The following is a 12765-nucleotide window of genomic DNA, read 5'->3' as shown; positions in this document are numbered from 1 at the left end:
CCCTCTCTGTGGGCACGCGCGCCATTGCCCCAGCCCGAGGCCTTCAGCTGGCTTTTATAAAACCTTTTCGCTTTAGGCCTCCATCGCCGTGTGCAAAAAAAAAAAAGGCTCAATCAATCAATCAATTTCAACTTCTCGCGGGGAAAAAAAATCTCAGTTGGAATTGATTGATTGAACTTTTTAGTCCCACCCAGTCTGCCATTACCACTGTGGCCACGCCCACCCAATGGGCCATGCCCACCCAATGGGCCACACCCACCCAATGGGGCACGCCCCCCTGCCCCTGACGAGACATAAGTGGGTTTTGGGTTGCAGTTTGGGCACTGGGTCTCTAAAAGGTTCGCCATCACTGTCTTATATTATACATCCTGGTGTCCAGGTGAGAGACCTGTCTATATAATTGACAGCTTTCATTAGAGAAAGATGGCTCTCTGCGTTTTATATATAAATATCACTGTGAGTATAATGATCAGTTTAATTATAGTGGCCAATTGTGATAAGCCTTATCTTTCGTGAGCGCAGTTGTGGCAAAATTGTACATTATTACATTAAGAATGGCTCTGTGAGAAATTATTAAATGACTTTCTTCTGAACCAACTTATAATAAAGTTTACCACAGCATAAAATCAAATGGTATTTTGTTATTTTAAAGAGCAAAGCATGCTTTAAAACTCCATGCTCGGGGAAGGCATTTTCCTCATCCTCTTAAAGCACCCACCATCACGTTAGGTTACACAGACAATCCTCCACCTACAATCAGTCATTTAGTGACCATTTCAAAGTTACCATGGCGCTGAAGACAGGGACTTACAGCTGGCCCTCACACTGACAAGCGTTGTGGCATTCCCCCAGGTCACGTGATCCAAATTTGGGCACTTGACAACTGGCATGTATTTGCAATGGTCCCAGGGTCACGTGATCTTTGCTTGCAGTTGACTGCCAACAAGCCAAGTCAACGGAGGAAGGTAGCTTCGCTTAACGACTGCAGCAATGGGCTTAAAAACTACGGCAAAATAGGTTGCCCAATCGGGCATCACTCAGTTCACAACTGCCTTGCTTAGCAACATAAATCTTGGTCCCAACTGTAATCGTAAATTGAGGATTATGATTCTTAAACATGGCATCTGCCGGCTTCCTATGGCCTATTTCTTCCATTTTTCTTTTTTCAGCAGTTGCTGATGACTTCTCCTTGTTGCTTCTCTAGCACAGGGCTTTTCAACCAGTGGTACAAGTACCACCTGTGGTACATTGGCACCTGGCAGGTGGTACGCAACCATCCTAGAAAAATGGTAGCGGGGGAGGGGAATGAGCTGAACCGGTGGCAGCACCACACAAGCCTGAGCGAGAGACGACTGGAGCTGCAGGGCTGTCAGGGCTCAGCAGAAGCGCCAGGATCAGTGCCAGGATCCAGCTGGAGCTCGGCGGTGATCCTGGCGCTTCTAAGCCCAGAAGAAGCGCCGATCAGCTGGAATGTTGCAGCATCTCCAGGGTCTTGTGATTTACATTCAGATGCTTGGCAACTGATTCATATTTATGACGGTCACAGTGTCCCAGGGTCATGTGAAGTGACCAAAACCTGCTGCAACCACCCAGCAGGGGGGGGGGATAAAAACCAAACACCCCCCACCCCACCCCCACTGCCAATCCTCCACAGAAATGCTCACAACAATGAAAACCTCGGACAGGAGGAAGAGCGCCGCCGGGCGGGCAGGCAGGCGTCTTGCTCGGCTGTGGCTTGAGGGGCACTTTTTTCAGGGCCACTGTAACTTCGAACAGTCACTAAGCGAACTGTTGTAAGTCGAGGACTACCTGTACTTCATCACTTTTTTCCTTTTTTTTTTTGGTCATCAAGTTTTTGACAGCTTGCTAGGCGACTGGTGGTACTTGGATGTTGCCATATCCTAAAAGTGGTACAATGGGTGAAAAGGTTGAGAAGCCCTGGACTAGACAGAAGGAGAGTTCTCTGGCATGCACCCTCAATAGATAGATGATATGGGATGGATGGATGGATGGATAGATGGATAGATAGATAGATAGATAGATAGATAGATAGATAGATAGATAGATAGATAGATAGATAGATAGATAGATAGATAGATAACCCTAACCCTAACCCTCAATAGATAGATGATATGGGATGGATGGATGGATGGATGGATGGATAGATAGATAGATAGATAGATAGATAGATAGATAGATAGATAGATAGATAGATAGATAGATAGATAGATAGATAGATAGATAACCCTAACCCTAACCCTCAATAGATAGATGATATGGGATGGATGGATGGATGGATGGATGGATAGATAGATAGATAGATAGATAGATAGATAGATAGATAGATAGATAGATAGATAGATAGATAGATAGATAGATAGATAGATAGATAACCCTAACCCTAACCCTAACCCTCAATAGATAGATGATATGGGATGGATGGATGGATAGATAGATAGATAGATAGATAGATAGATAGATAGATAGATAGATAGATAGATAGATGGATGGATGGATGGATGGATGGATGGATGGATGGATGGATGGATGGATGGATGGATAGATAGATAGATAGATAGATAGATAGATAGATAGATAGACAGACAATAGAAAGGTAGATAGATAAATGATAGAAAGATAGATAATAGAAAGACAGGCAGACAGGTAGACAGACAGATAGATAGATAATAGAGAGAAAGAGAGAGATGTAGGGATATATATATATAGAGAGATATAGATATATAGAGATACATACATACATAAACTGAAGGGAGAAAGCTGACAGCTATTACTTCATGCCAGAAGGACAGTTACCACAGCATCAACTAAAAACAGGTCCAAAAGGAGTCACGTGCTTTGAAAGATTCCGCTATGAGGAGGTCACCCACGGCTGAGTCATGTCCCTGTCTCTGTATAATTACGTTGTCTCCCTTTGTGGCCATTTATACACAAGAGCTAATGGCAGATCCTTCGACTCGGTGCCAACAATCGTTGGGCTGAGTGGGGTATGTGGTGAGGCACCCTTGAAAAACCACAGAGGCCTTCAGGTTTTGCAGGCTGGGAGAGCAGGATCGCATAGTTTATCCTCTGATTTTGGAGGTGATGGCAGTGGGGAGCCTCAGTTTTGGTCACCACAATGTCAAAAAGATGTTGAGACTCTAGAAAGAGTGCAGTGAAGAGCAACAAAGAGGATCAGGGGACTGGAGGCTAAAACATATCAGGAACGGCTGCTGGAATTGGGCATGTCTAGTTTAATGAAGAGAAGGACGAGGAGGGACATGATGGCAGTCTTCCAGTATCTCAGGGGCTGCCCCAAAGAAGAGGCGGTCAAGCTCTTCTCCAAAGCCCCTGAAGGCAGGACAAGAAGCAACGTGTGGAAACTCATCAAGGAGAGAAGCAACCTAGAAATAAGGAGAAACTTCCTGACAGTCAGAACAACTAACCAGTGGAACCACCTGCCTCCAGAAGCTGTGAATGGTCCATCACTGGAGAGTTTTAAGAAGAGACTGGACAGCCATTTGTCTGAAATGGTATAGGGTTTACTGCCTGAGCAGGGGGTTGGACTAGATGACCTCCAAGGTCCCCTCCAAGTCTGTTATTCTGTTATTCTGCTTGCCCAAAGCCCTCATGAGGAATGTAAAGAAGGAATCATTTGCCTCCTTTTGACACCTTGCCATTTTTGAGGATAAGGAGGACATATGTCTGAAATGGTATGGGAATGATGTAGATTCTCCTGCTTGAGCAGGGGGCTGGACTAGAAGACCTCCAAGGTCCCTTCCAGCTCTATTCTATTCTATTCTATTCTATTCTATTCTATTCTATTCTATTCTATTCTATTCTATTCTATTCTATTCTATTCTATTCTACTCTATTCTATTCTATTCTATTCTATTCTATTCTATTCTATTCTATTCTATTCTATTTCTAAAGCCCTCAGCATCCCTCAGAGACACAAGCAGTATCTGCTCCAAGGCCAGAACTGATGACAAGCTACGTTCAAAGGATTTCTAGGCTGGCTGAAGGCTAAGAGGCATCTTCTCCTACCGCACCACCCGAAGCAATTCAAAGCCAACTTTGGGGCTTTGCTGAAATGAAGGCGGCTTCTTCATTTCACTGAAGCAAATGGTCATTTGCTTAGTAGAAGCAACATTCCTTGCAGTGGCCAAACGGGTTTCACCTCACTGGCCAGAAGGTCATTGACAATTTTCTTGGAAGAAAAAAAAAACAGGTGCTGTTCCAAGCCGGGAGGAGGGCTGTAGAAATGAGCTGAAGGCAGGCTGCATTTCGGAAAGGAGGTCTCTTCATTTAGTTGCCGGAGACATCACTGACAGCAGCATCTTTCTGGGGCAGCTAATAAAATATCTGGGCGAGTGGATGGATCTTCACAGCGTCCGGATTGAGATGCTCGGGGGGTTGTGCAATGTAGAGGGCCTTGTGTCTTTTGCTGGTCAAACGGTGGTGGATTGACCCCGTCATGGCCTAAAGGTCACGTCCAGTCCTTAGAATTTGGCTGGGGAAGACGTAAATTCTTAATCCCATCAACTCCAGCCTTCTGTGGCTGGAGACATTTTGTTTGTGGATAGATTGGCCCAGTCTTCCTGGACGGATACAAAATCTGCATTCCTCTTCCGTTTTCTTGGTTTGCAGCTGTTTTTCTTATGGCAGCCAGACTGGGGCTCCTTTCTGCCTTTGTTAAGACTTTTTCCCTCCATTTCTCCCATGGGGAAATATAATACTCTGCCTCTTTTTAATATTAAGAATAAAGAATAGTTTAACCTGGGGAGGGGAAACCTTCCCACCGTCTTTTCCTGTTCTTTTTTTTTCCCTTGCAGGCAGACTTCAGGCTGCAAAGCTCTTCAATTTTCCAAGGAGTAAGCCCCATTGAATTCCATAACATTTACAAACCGGCAGGCCCATTTAAGATTGTGTTTTTAGAACAGATTGGGGTTTGGGGCAAGACAAAACGTATTAAAATTTTGCACGGTTTGATCTTCACCCGTGTCTTGACATTGAACTCACATTCCTGCACCATGAAAGAAACTTGAAAAAGTATCAAAGCTGGGTTTTACTGGTGAAATGTTTCTAATTTCCACCCTTTAAATCTTCACCTTTGAAACTGCTGCAGAAGATGACACGGTTTCCCCCTCCATTTCAAGGCCGGTGGATTTATTTCCTAGCAATGCAGCTGATCCTTTTAGTTGCATATAAATGCTGTTAAATTCTACCACAAGGCACCGTCAGCACATTAAACCCAGAAGAATTCAAAAACAGAGAAAAGATGACTAATCTTTTCTACACCCATTCCTGGCTGGGGAATTCTGGGAACTGAAGCCTACAAGCTTCAAGCTGCCAAGGCTGAAAACTGTTGTATTAGGAGAGACAATCCTTTTAAAGCAAGAGCAGGTTGATGATGGAGCCAATGACCCAGGAGTGGGTGATCTCCTTCCACAAATATATTCCAGCAGAAGATGGACACCGATTGGTCTTGGGATGCTTGAATTTGGACTTTGCAGGAGCTGAGTAGCCCTAACGTCCCTTTCAAGTGGCAGAATTTGGGGAGGGTTCCTAGCAAACTAGGGCTCCAGTCCAAACTTTGCAAGTCAGGCTTGGAAAACAAAATGACAGAATAACAGAGTTGGAAGGAACCTTTGAGATCTTCTAGTCCAACCCCCTGCTCAGGCAGGAAACCTTATTGCAAATAATAGAATAGAATAGTGTACATTAAAGTAGAGTAGAGTAGAGTAGAGTAGAGTAGAGTAGAGTAGAGTGTAGTGTAGAGTAGAGTAGAGTAGAGTAGAGTGTAGAGTAGAGTAGAGAGTAGAGTAGAGAGTAGAGCAGAGAGCAGAGCAGAGTAGAGTAGAGTAGAGTAGAGTAGAGTAGAGTAGAGTAGAGTAACAGAGTTGGAAGGGACCTTGGAGGTCTTCTAGTCCAACCCCCTGCTCAGGCAGGAAACCTTATTGCAAATAATAGAATAGAATAGTGTAGATTAAAGTAGAGTAGAGTAGAGTAGAGTAGAGTAGAGAGTAGAGTAGAGTAGAGTAGAGTAGAGTAGAGTAGAGTAGAGTAGAGTAGAGTAGAGTAGAGTAGAGTAGAGTAGAGTAACAGAGTTGGAAGGGACCTTGGAGGTCTTCTAGTCCAACCCCCTGCTCAGGCAGGAAACCTTATTGCAAATAATAGAATAGAATAGAGTAGAGTAGAGTAGAGTAGAGTAGAGTAGAGTACAGTACAGTACAGTACTGTACAGTACAGTACAGTAGAATAACAGAGTTGGAAGGGACCTTGGAGGTCTTCTAGTCCAACCCACTGCTCAGGCAGGAAACCCTCTACCATTTCAGACAAGTGGCTGTCCAGTCTCTTCTTAAAAACGTCCAGTGTTGGAGCATTCACAGCTTCTGGAGGCAGGTTGTTCCACTAGTTAACTGTCCTCACTGTCAGGAAATTCCTCCTTAGTTCCAGGTTGCTTCTCTCCTTGATTAGTTTCCATCCATTGCTTCTTGTCCTGCCTTCAGGGGCTTTGGAGAATACGTTGACCTCCTGCTCCTCTTTGTGGCAACCCCTGACATATTGGAACACAGCTTGAGTAAAACTTCTCATGAAGGGTTAAGAACTGCAGAACTGCAGATTTTCCTGCAATTGGCACCAAGGTTCTTCTCTGGGAGCTGTGAATTTAACCACACAGCTCATTAGTGATGTTTACAGGATCGGCATGGCTTTTTAGACATTTGTTGCTGACTTGGGCTGGGCCACTCTAAGAAAGCTGAATACTTTGTAGAACTATATAATTAGTTCGGAAATGTTAACAGCAAGTCCTACACATCAGTAATTTGGCTAATTTTAAAACGAGTAGCATTCTTGGGTGTTGACCCCCTCATTGTCAAATTGACTGCCCTGTAAATCATGCCACACTGTATGTTTTGCATTCATTAGTCTGCAGAATGACCCGGGGAAGGCAGTCTCAAGCGCTGTAATTTTAAAATATTAGCTCACGCGGCCTGCGTTATGTATAAAACATAAAGGATCGCTAATGGAATTTTAATTTCAAAAGTCCCGGGAGGATTCCCATAAAAGCCCGTCTTTGAACTGAAATAGCGCAAAGCAAGAGTCTTTTGTTCTTAATTTGGGGGGTGGGTGGGGAAACAGTTGCCGTTCTAGACACGAAAAACCTGAACTGTGGAATGATTAAGCAAGCTAATTATAATATTAGCAATAATAGATCCAGGTTGGGTGTTTTCTCAGAGCAAAAGGTCAGATGTTTAAAATTGCATAACAAGCGTATTTACTGTATAACATTCTTCCAGGATGGATGGAAGGAAGGAAGGAAGGAAGGAAGGAAGGAAGGAAGGAAGGAAGGAAGGAAATATGGAATAAGGAAGAGAGGGAGGGAGGGAGGTGACAGAACGTAGATGGTAGCTGACAGAGATGACAGATGAAAGACAGAATTTGAAAACCAGAATTTGAAACTTCTAGAGAACTTTACCTTTTGCAACTATAAATTTTTCGTTCCATAATCCTACATTAGTCTTGTTCGTAATAGCAGACTGGAAACTTCACGACTGCTGAGAGCATGTAATCATGAAAAGTAATTGTGACAAAAACATACGGAAAAACAGCTTATTAGAAAACAGCACGTAGATAAGAAAGAACATAGCAGGCACCAAGAAATCATTAAGAGATCCACCCACGAAGTTCATTTCCAGGAACTAAGGAACTTCCTGAGGCTGGCTGTTCAGCGCTGTCGCTATACTTGATTAAAATCTAGCTCAATTAAGAAAACACCTCCAGATTGAACAAAATATCTCCATTTGCAAATCTAGGCTTGCACAAAACCATGCAGGCAGCCACATTTTGAATAACATGAAGCTTCCGGATATTTTTCAAGGGTAGACCCATGTAGACTTTTAGTTCTTCATATATATATATATAAAATATAAAAATGTTTCTCTGCCCATCCAAGCTATGTATATCATATCTCAACTTTCTGCATCTCTGATTCCTAAATAATTCAATCCCCAAAGAGCTAATCCAGGCAGTCCTCAAATTACAACAGTTCACAGGTTGAAGTTACCAACATCACTGAAAAAAGGGACTTATGACCATTTTTCACACTTACGACTATTGCGGTGTTCAGACGCTTGGAAACTGGCATGTACTTATGACAGTTGCATGTCCCGGGGATCACGCGATCCCCTTTTGCAACCTTGTGCCTAGGGAAGTCAACGGGCGAAGCCGGATTCATTTAACAACCGTCTTGCTAACTTATCAACTGCAGGGGTAAGAAAGATTGTATTAAGTGGGGCAAATCTCACTTAATACATTTCTCACTTTGCGACGGAAATTTGGGGCTCAGTGGCGGCTGTCAATCAAGGATGGCCTGTACTGAATTGTCGACAATTTGTTAATCTTATGGCACTTGCCACCAGCAAGAGTAGCAAAAATGTTTAAAAACATGTCAGATAGATGTTGGAAATGTAAACATAAGTCAGGCACGTATTACCATGTTTGGTGGACATGTGACAAAGTAAAGGGTTATTGGGAAAAGATACATGCTTGGCTAGAAAAGATGTTGGGAGAACACATAGATTTTAAACCTGAACTTTTTTTTTACTAGGTATAATGCCAGAAAAGACTAACAAACAAAGGTTATACCTTTTTTTGCATGTCACGACAGTGGCAAGAATTATACTCGTGGAATATTGGAAAAATGAAGGAATCCCATCAGATGAAGAAATAATAAAAAAAAATACTAGAATGCACAGAGATGGACAGACCGACTATGAGACGGAAAGAAAAAGAAGAAATGGAATATTATCGAACTCGGGACTTATTTTATCGATGGCTGGAGGAAAGAATAAAGGGTTAGGAACTAAATATGCATTAGCGAATGTAAACTCAGACAGCACATTGGTTGAAAAATTATTACTGAATGTGTGGGGGGGAAAACCAATAAAAACTCTTACACAAAAAAATTGTTCATCTTAATTATGACGCGTGGTTTTTTTTAAATATTATTTTTCCCAACTGTAGACTTTTATGTCCAAAAGATGAAAATCACACCCTGTAAGCGAGATCCGAAAAGTGGCAAGATGGAAATTTCATGTCTACGTATTTCAATATATTTTGGTTGAATCCTGCGGGGAGTTGCGTAAGAAAAGAGAAGCACTCCTGTACAATGCTAGTTCTGGCTGTTTCAGATTTCTCCCATTTTGCTACTTCGTTTTGCGAAAGGTCCCCAGGTTCACCGATCCAATTATTTCATTGTCCGCTGCCCCTATACCCAGTAATTTTAGCAGCGTTATTCATAACTGCCTTGGCAGAGAAAGGAAGTGGGAACAGCAAACCACAAACTCCGGCTTCTTAGAAATGAATTTATTTGTTTTAAAATGTTATAACAATCCGAAGCAGTGCTTATTGTACAGTATAAAATAATTGTAACATGTGGCGTTATGTATTTGTTGTAAAAAAAAAAAAAGACACACACATTGTTTTCAAAACAGACAAACAGCCAAATAACAAATCATTTAGAGCATGTACAGATTTGCAGCAGGGTTAGTACGGTAAAAAGTCTGTTTTATGAATAATTGCACAAGTACTCTTAACAAATCTGCTGGATCTTTTGCTTATTTTTTCCATTACACAGAGAGTCCTCAATTTACGATGGTTTCTTCAGCAACCCGGGGTCTCCCCCACTGCATAACAACTGCAACAGGGAGAGCCAGAATTGTGTAGCTGCCTTGCTTAATGACAGCAATAACTTAACGGCCATAATTTTGGGCTCAATCATTCAGGGCTATCTAAACCAATATTATTACTATAACTTCCTTTCAAAGTCGCCCTTTTGATTTTTTTTAACTGGTTTTTCCCCCTATCCTTTTTCCTGTAAAAACCTTGGCACAAATTCCTGGAATTAAAACTTAAAAGTACAAGGTATCTAAAAACTATCCACAGTTGTCAAATTGTGATGTGCGATCCTGGACTTTTGAATAATACTGATCAGATCAACCGAAAGCGATTAAATTAATACAACGGCAAGAAACAGATCACATTTGCTAGTAGCAAACGATCATTTTAGCTGCAATTTTCCCCTCGTGGGCTTTAAAAGTGCACCAGTAAATCCATTTCTGTACAAACATTTCCAACAATATATATATATACATACATATACATATACACACTGATATTTTAAATATTTTGTATCAAATACTTTAGGACAAACATAAATTACGAGGTTCTTCACATAAAATCTTACATCTGAAATATAACCTTAATCTTACAGAATATAAAAAAAATATATCCATTTTGCCTTTTTTGGAAAAACAGGTCCTTGCAAGTTCTGGCATGGCAAGACAGTGCTGAGAATTGATTAACAGATTTGCCCCTTTTGTTTTCCAAAGCAACCTAGAACTGAGGAGAAATTTCCTGACAGTCGGAATAATTAACCAGCGGAACTACCTGCCTCCAGAAGCTGTGAATGCTCCAACACTGGAGGTTTTGAAGAAGAGACCGGACAGCCATTCGTCTGAAATGGTATATAGGGTTTCCTGCCTGGGCAGGGGGTTGGACTAGATGACCTCCAAGGTCCCTATCATCATCATCATCATCATCATTATTATTATTATTATTATTATTATTATTATTATTATTATTATTATTAGTGCAGTTTTCTTTTCTCATGGACAGTTGACCTCTGCAGAATGAAGAGCCAGGCCTTAATGAATAATTTGACAAATCATGCCTATAAATCATGAAATCATTACTCAATTAATGTAAGATGCTAATTCTAAATATTCAGTGTCAAAAAGCTGGAAGGAAGAGGGGGTATTTTTTTAGAGGCCTGGATGCAGAAAAATTCAACAATTCTCAAGAACCAGGAGGAAGAGGAGGATTGTGGGGTCCTTGGTGCTCTCTGAGCGAGGAGGAGGAGGGGAAGAAGAAGAAGGAGAGGGAGAAGGAGAAGGAGAAGGAGAGGGAGAGGGAGAGGGAGAAGGAGAGGGAGAAGGAGAAGGAGAAGGAGAAGGAGAAGGAGAAGAAGAAGAAGAAGAAGAGGAGGAGGAGGAGGAGGAGGAGAAGAAGAAGAAGAAAAAGAAAAAGAGGAGGAAGAGGAAGAAGAAGAAGAAGGAGGAGGAGGAGGAGGAGGAGGAGGAGGAGGAGGAAGAGGAAGAAGAAGAAGAAGAAGAAGAAGAAGAAGAAGAAGAAGAAGAAGAAGAAGAAGAAGAAGAAGAAGAAGAAGAACAACAACAACAACAACAACAACAGGAGGAGGAGGAGGAGGAGGAGGAGGAAGAAGAGTTTCACTTCTCATCCAAGAAGCGTCATCACTGATGCCTCGTGAAAAAGCTCCTGTGAAACAATTATAACCAGCATGACTGAGAATCTTCATAAACATTTGATCAAATTCAGGCTAAATTTGTTCAACATCAACATTTGTTCCTATGGATGTCCGTGGAATGGATGTTCCTCAAAACAAAAATCTCCGCTCTAAGCCACCTCCATTGTGAATCAATTCTCAGAGTCCCCATCCTTTCATGCAGCCAACCAACCCAACCTTACAGCTGATACCATATTGCAAACAAGGAAAAGCACCTTTGTACCGTAGTCAGTAGAATCGTGTCCCAGATACACAAGCCGTATCGGACAAATTCAGTGCCAAAACTCTTCAATAAAAGAATCTTACGAAGCACAGACACAGGAGAAGGCAAAAATATAAGACGCTTCAGAGGCAAATCCGCCAGCAGGGGAAAAAAAAAAAGAAAAGTGTGTGGGGGGGATAATATAAGACGTTTTGTCATTTAGAAAGTGACGGTTACATTTTACAAATTCTAAAAATCTCTTCCTAAATTGACTTAGGCTTTCTTCCCCCCCTCCCTCCCCAATGTTTTAATTACAAAATGTTAAGGCGAAGTTGCACCAGTGCATACGTTGCGTACCGTATAAAACAAAATTCGTTAAGGCACACAAAACTAGGCAAAAATGACAGGGCGTCCTCAACTTAAAACAGCTTGCTTAGTGACCGTTCAAAGTTACAAAAACTGACTGATGACCGTTTTTCACACTTACGACCGTTGCAGCATTCCCCCCCCACCATGGTCACATGATCAAAATTCAAAGGATCGGCAATTGGCATGGACTTAGGACAGTTTCAGCATCCCGGGGGCGGGGGGGGGGGTGTCACGCGATCCCCTTTTGCAAAGTCAATGGGGGAAGCCAAATTTACTTAAGAACCAGGTTACTAATTTAACCACTGCAGCGATTCCCTTAACGACTGTGGCAAGGAAGGTCGTAAAACAGGGCAAAACTCACTTTACAAACGACACAAGGGGTCAATCCAAACGAACAGTGCAATTCTCAAAGCGAGTTTGTTCAGAAGTATTCCCCCGCCCTGGGCTTGGAACTTTTTTAGCTTTTCAAGAAGTTACGTTTTTGTGAAAATCAGCGGCACATCATCATCATCATCATTATTATTATTACTATTTCCAGATTTTAATAGCAGTTACATGCTACTAATGTCTTCTGGATCCAACTCTGGAGTTCCTGTAGGACACCAAAGTCGGCTTAGTTTTTCGAAGTGTTTTTATAAGCCATGGTTTAAATGCCATTCCAGATGGGATGGCCAATTCATTCATAGTCCTCTTAGCCTCTTTGGTCCACAGGCCAAAAACCTTCAAATGAACTATTTTAGCTGGGATGGTCCTAACCTTAGGAGCAGGTTTGTTTGTTTTTTTTGAAAGGCAGCTGTCAGTAAGACTGCCAGGAAGTTGAATTGATAAG

This window comes from Vipera berus (assembly GCF_964194415.1).
Source record: "Vipera berus genome assembly, chromosome: 4".
Lineage (NCBI taxonomy): Eukaryota > Metazoa > Chordata > Lepidosauria > Squamata > Viperidae > Vipera > Vipera berus.
Note: the sequence above shows the minus strand (reverse complement) of the source record.